The following is a 6,919-nucleotide window of genomic DNA, read 5'->3' as shown; positions in this document are numbered from 1 at the left end:
CTTCTCCAATGCATGAAAGTGAAAAGTGAAAAGTGAAAGTGAAGTAGCTCAGTCGTGTCCGACCCTCAGCAACCCCATGGACTGCAGCCTTCCAGGCTCCTCTCTCCATGGGATTTTCCAGGCAAGAGTACTGGAGTGGGGTGCCATTGCCCTCTCCGATATATATATATATATACACACATGCAAACTCTATGCACAGACAAGACACATGCTGAATAAAATAGAACAATAAGAAGTCATAAAAATAAAATTTTTATTTTATTTTATTATTTTAGTTATTTTATTAACTGCCACTGCCTTCTCTGAGTTCAGCGTTATTAACTATGAACTAATACAACCCAGACTTTCTTTTTCCTCTCTCTTTTCTTCTTGTAAGAGGAAAACATTCCAGAAGCAATGAAAAAAGAGCATCAACATTTGCAGGTGTGGACACCACAACTGACCACGGTCATTTAATAGGAATTCTCATTTCTACAAAATATTGAGCTGTTTGACTGTTATTAGACATGGTCTTTGCTTGCACTGTCTGGACTGTTTTGAAATGTGCTGCTACAACACTATTGGGTATATTTACAGAAAAAATATGTCTTCATAAATTTTGATTTTTTGAATATAATGGTAAGAAGTTCATGGAAACAGGTGAAAGTGAAATTACTCTCAAAGAAGGCCTCTCTGAGTATTTCTTCACCTCATTAGAGCTTCACAGTTAATAAAAGAGACAATATTTACTTGGTCTGCACTCAGGTGAAGTGAAAATTCAGGGTATTCCAATTTCCTGGTGCTGGGAGTCTCTCAATATATTTTATTCAGTCCTTCAGATGACTCTTCCTTGCACACAAACCAAATACTGAGAAGCTATTTGTTTTATTTAAACACATGTCACTTTTCAAAGAAATACGCTTGACCTCCCTAAAACATTTTTTACCACTTTTTCTTTTACTACACAACAAGAGCTTTATGAAAATGTATGGGTACTGTGATCTACATAACTAAAATGTCTCATTGAATATTAAGTAACCAAGTTCTGTAGGTACACACAGAAGACACTTAACTTGCAATGTTGCTCAAACTTTTGTGTATATGAATCACCCGGGGATCTTATTAAAGTGAAGATTTAGCTTCCTCACGTCTGGGGTGGAGCCTGAATTTATTTCCAATAAAGCCTCCAGGTGTTACAAACATTGCTGAACCTTAAACTAGATTTTGAGTAGCAAGGAAATAGGAAACAGGTAGAAACATATCACTCTTTTGGTTTTCATTTACTCAAAAATTAAAAAAAAAAGGCTATCATATTCAATTAGTATTTATACCATAAATATATCTTCAAATACCCTCAGTATTTTCTTCTCAATCTTTTTGGATTGGTTTTAGTGTTTAATATCTGAAAATTATTCCTTCCTTCCTTTTTAAAAATATGAAATATACAGTCATCCTTGCTTGAACAATGTATGGTAAGTGAGAGGTTCAGTTCAGTTCAGTTCAGTTGCTCAGTTGTGTCCGACTCTTTGTGACCCCATGAATCGCAGCACGCCAGGCCTCCCTGTCCATCACCAACTCCCAGAGTTCACTCAGACTCACATCCATCGAGTCAGTGATGCCATCCAGTCATCTCATTCTCTGTCATCCCCTTCTCCTCCTGCCCCCAATCCCTCCCAGCATCAGAGTCTTTTCCAATGAGTCATCTCTTCGCATGAGGTGGCCAAAGTACTGGAGTTTCAGCTTTAGCATCATTCCTGTGAAAGCAATCCCAGGACTGATCTCCTTCAGAATGGACTTGTTGGATCTCCTTGCAGTCCAAGGGACTCTCAAGAGTCTTCTCCAACACTGGTTAGACTGTGTTATTTTCATGGCAGTCCATTTTTATCCAATAAACTTCACAACCACAAATATTAAAAATCAAATTTTCTTCAAGACATTTGTTTTACTACTTTTTAATTTTATTAATTTTTCAAAAGATATCTACAGCCATTGTGAACTGTATGGCATGTCCTATCGAGAATGAGGTAAAAATAAATAAATAAATAAATATTGGGCAGGTCAAACAAAAAAGAAAAAAAAAAAAGAACAAGAGAAACATTTGCTTGATGCTACAATTTCAGAGGAGAATTCCCAGAAACAATATCATAGATCCAGAAGCCCACTTTTCCAATGTCGTTAATAAACATTGTCACCATGGAGGATGATTCATTAATGAGAATTGGAATAAATGCATTCATAAGTCACAAAAGGAACAAGGTGGCACACTTACAAGTATACAGCAGAGAAATCTTGTTTTCCCCAAATGTTTGTAGCCCTGAAGATAAGTAATGATGCCCTCTCTAATATTAGTGTTTTGAGATGAAAAATCTGCTCTGGGAAAAGAACATATGTGATGTTTTTACATAGAAACAAACATGTCCAAGAAGCAGAGGATGCATGGATGCAGGAGGGCACACAGGAGCTACTCCATGTTCAAGGTCAGGAGGGGCGGCCAGTGAGGAGATACCCCTCATCCAAGGTAAGGAGCAGCGACTGTGCTTTGCTGGAGCAGCTGTGAAGAGATACCCCACGTCCAAGGTAAGAGAAACCCAAGTAAGACAGTAGGTGTTGTGACAGGGCATCAGAGGGCAGACACACTGAAACCATAATCACAGAAAACTAGTCAATCTGATCACACAGACCACAGCCTTGTCAAACTCAGTGAAACTAAGCCATACCGTGTGGGGCCACCCAAGACGGCGGGTCATGGTGGAGAGGTCTGACAGAATGTGGTCCACTGGAAAGGGAATCGCACACCACTTCAGTATTCTTGCCTTGAGAACCCCATGAACACTATGAAAAGGCAAAATGATAAGATACTGAAAGAGGAACTGCCCAGGTCGGTAGGTGCCCAATATGCTACTGGAGATCAGTAGAGAAATAACTCCAGAAAGAAGGAAGGGATGGAGCCAAAGTAAAGACAATACCCAGTTGTGGATGTGACTGGTGATAGAAGCAAGGTCCGATGATGTAAAGAGCAATATTACATAGGAACCTGGAATGCTAGGTCCACGAATCAAGGCAAATTGGAAGTGGTCAAAGAGGAGATGGCAAGAGTGAACATTGACATTCTAGGAATCAGTCAACTAAAATGGACTGGAATGGGTGAATTTAACTCAGAGGACTGTTATATCTATATAACTACTGCGGGCAGGAATCCCTTAGAAGAAATGGAGTGGCCATCATGGTCCACAAGAGAGTCTGAAATGCAGTACTTGGAAGCAATCTCAAAATCGACAGAATGATCTCTGTTCGTTTCCAAGGCAAACCATTCAATATCACAGTAATCCAAGTCTATGCCCCAACCAGTATTGCTGAAGAAGCTGAAGTTGAACGGTTCTATGAAGACCTACAAGGCCTTTTAGAACTAACACCCCTAAAAGATGTCCTTTTCCTTATAGGGGACTGGAATGCAAAAGTAGGAAGTCAAAAAACCTTGGATAACAGGCAAATTTGGCCTTGGAATACTGAATGAAGCAGGGCAAAGACTAAAAGAGTTTTGCCAAGAGAACGCACTGGTCATAGCAAACACCCTCTTCCAACAACACATGAGAAGACTCTACACATGGACATCACCAGATGGTCAACACCGAAATCAGATTGATTATATTCTTCACGGCCAAAGATAGAGAAGCTCTCAACAGTCAGCAAAAACAAGACAAGGAGCTGACTGTGGCTCAAGTCATGAACTCCTTATTGCCAAATTCAGACTTAAATTGAAGAAAGTAGGGAAAACCACTAGACCATTCAGGTACGACCTAAATCAAATCCTTTTTGATTATACAGTGGAAGTGATAAATAGATTTAAGGGCCTAGATCTGAGAGATAGAGTGCCTGATGAACTATGGACAGAGGTTTGTGACATTGTACAGGAGACAGGGATCAAGACCATCCCCATGGAAAAGAAATGCAAAAAAGCAAAATGGCTGTCTGGGGAGGCCTTACAAATAGCTGTGAAAAGAAGAGAAGTGAAAAGCAAAGGAGAAAAGGACAGATATAAGCATCTGAATGCAGAGTTCCAAAGAATAGCAAGCAGAGATAAGAAAGCCTTCCTCAGGGATAAAAGCAAAGAAATAGAGGAAAACAACAGAATGGGAAAGACTAGAGATCTCTTCAAGAAAATTAAAGATACCAAGGGAACATTTCATGCAAAGATGGGCTCGATAAAGGACAGAAATGATATGGACCTAACAGAAGCAGAAGATATTAAAAAGAGGTGGCAAGAATACACAGAAGAACTGTACAAAAAAGATCTTCATGACTAAGATAATCACGAAGAGTAGGATAATCCAGACATCCTAGATTGTGAAGTCAAGTGGGCCTTAGGAAGCATCACTACGAACAAAGCTAGTGGAAATGATGGAATCTCAGTTGAGCTATTTCAAATCCTGAAAGATAATGCTGTGAAAGTGCTGCACTCAGTATGCCAGCAAATTTGGAAAACTCAGCAGTGGCCACAGGACTGGAAAAGGTCAGTTTTCATCCCAATTCCAAAGAAAGGCAGTGTGCTCAAACTACAGCACAATTGTATTCATCTCACACACCAGTAAAGTAATGCTCAAAATTCTTCAAGCCAGGCTTCAGCAATATGTGAACCATGAACTTCCAGATGTTCAAGCTGGTTTTAGAAAAGGCAGAGGAACCAGAGATCAAATTGCCAACATCCGTTGGATCATCGAAAAAGCAAGAGAGTTCCAGAAAAACATCTATTTCTGCTTTATTGACTATGCCAAAGCCTTTGACTGTGTGGATTACAATAAACTGTGGAAAATTCTGAAAGAGACAGGAATACCAGACCACCTGACCTGCCTCTTGAGAAACCTGTATTCAGGTCAGGAAGCAACAGTTAGAATTGGACATGGAACAAAAGACTGGTTCCAAATAGGAAAAGGAGTACGTCAAGGCTGTATACCGTCACCCTGCTTATTTAACTTTTATGCAGAGTACATCATGAGAAACACTGGGCTGGAAGAAGCACAGGCTGGAATCAAGATTGCCGGGAGAAATATCAATAACCTCAGATATGCAGATGACACCACCCTTATGGCAGAAAATGAAGGAACTAAAGAGCCTCTTGATGAAAGTGAAAGTGGAGAGTGAAAAAGTTGGCTTAAAGCTCAACATTCAGAAAACGAAGATCATGGCACCTGGTCCCATCGCTTCATGGCAAATAGATGGGGAAACAGTGGAAACAGTGTCAGACTTTATTTTGGGGGGCTCCAAAGTCACTGTAGAAGAAATATGAGCACCAAAGAATTGATGGTTTTGAACTGTGGTGTTTGAGAAGACTCTTGAGAGTCCCTTGGACTGCAAGGAGATCCAACCAGTCCATTCTGAAGGAGATCAGTCCTGGGTGTTCTTTGAAAGGACTGGTGCTAAAGCTGAAACTCCAATACTTTGGTAACCTCATGCGAGGAGTTGACTCATTGGAAAAGACTCTGATGCTGGGAGGGACTCGGGGTAGAAAGAGAAAGGGACGACGGAGGATGAGATGGCTGGATGGCATCCCAGACTCGATGGACATGAGTTTGAATGAACTCCAGGAGTTGGTAATGGACAGGGAGGCCTGGCGTGCTGCAATTCACGGGGTCACAAAGAGTCAGACACAACTGAATGACTGAACTGAACTGAACTGATTATGAATAATATTACTTGTAAATACTCATATTGATATATATCAATATAATAATATACCATGATATCATTAATTAACAATTGTAGATATACTGATGTTAATTATAATGCTAAAATTTATTACACATTGTTAATTGAAGTGACAACATTTAACATTAGATTTACTCCCTGAACAAATTTTCAACTGTCCCATGCAGTATTGTTAACGAATTGGCACAGTGTTGTAGCACAGATGTCTAGAGTTGATTCATCTTGTATGACTGAAGCTTTATACCCACTAATTATGTTTCTCTTTTATGATAAATCTATTACTGTTTGTACTAAAGGAAGCAAATTATGGAAGAGTTACAGGTTAGTGTGATTGAGTAACAATAAAGTTAGTATTGTGATACGATTCACTGTATTTCCTGAATATTATTTTATTTTCATTTAATTGAATTATACCATTTCAGTGCAATTGGAAATCAGAAAAGCCCTGTGATTCTAAAGCTAACAATGGAAAAGTGTTGTCAGTGATGGAAAAAGTGAATGGAATGTAAAATTAGATGGTACAGCAAACCTCACATACTTCAAACTTTGCATTGAGCTAGTTGCATGCAAAGGCATTCTCATGTTTCATCATCCTGGAAACAGCTAACTGACCTTATAAGCAAAAGTTTACTTTGAGGAAAATGGCCACCTCTGGAACTCTTAGCTATTTACATTACTAAGGCCTAATATCCAGAGCATTATGACATTTTTTTTTAAATTTGGCTTTCAGTTCAGTTCAATTCATTTCAGTCGCTCAGTCATGTCCGACTCTTTGCAACCCCATGAATCGCAGCACACCAGGCCTCCCTGTCTATCACCAACTCCCAGAGTTCACTCAGATTCACGTCCATTGAGTCAGTGATGCCATCCAGCCATCTCATCCTCTGCTGTCCCCTTCTCCTCCTGTCCCCAATCCCTCCCAGTATCAGGGTCTTTTCCAGTGAATCAACTCTTCACATGAGGTGGCCAAAGTACTGGAGTTTCAGCTTTAGCATCATGCCTTCCAAAGAAATCCCAGGGCTGATCTCCTTTCAGAATGGACTGGTTGGATCTCCTTGCAGTCCAAGGGACTCTCAAGAGTCTTCCCCAACACCACAGTTCAAAAGCATCAATTCTTCGGTGCTCAGCCTTCTTCACAATCCAACTCTCACATCCATACATGACCACAGGAAAAACCATAGACTTGACTAGACGGACCTTTGTTGGCAAAGTAATGCCTCTGCTTTTGAATATGCTA

The sequence above is a fragment of the Bos mutus genome, chromosome 12 (assembly GCF_027580195.1).
Source record: "Bos mutus isolate GX-2022 chromosome 12, NWIPB_WYAK_1.1, whole genome shotgun sequence".
In the NCBI taxonomy this organism is placed as follows: Eukaryota; Metazoa; Chordata; class Mammalia; order Artiodactyla; family Bovidae; genus Bos; species Bos mutus.
Note: the sequence above shows the minus strand (reverse complement) of the source record.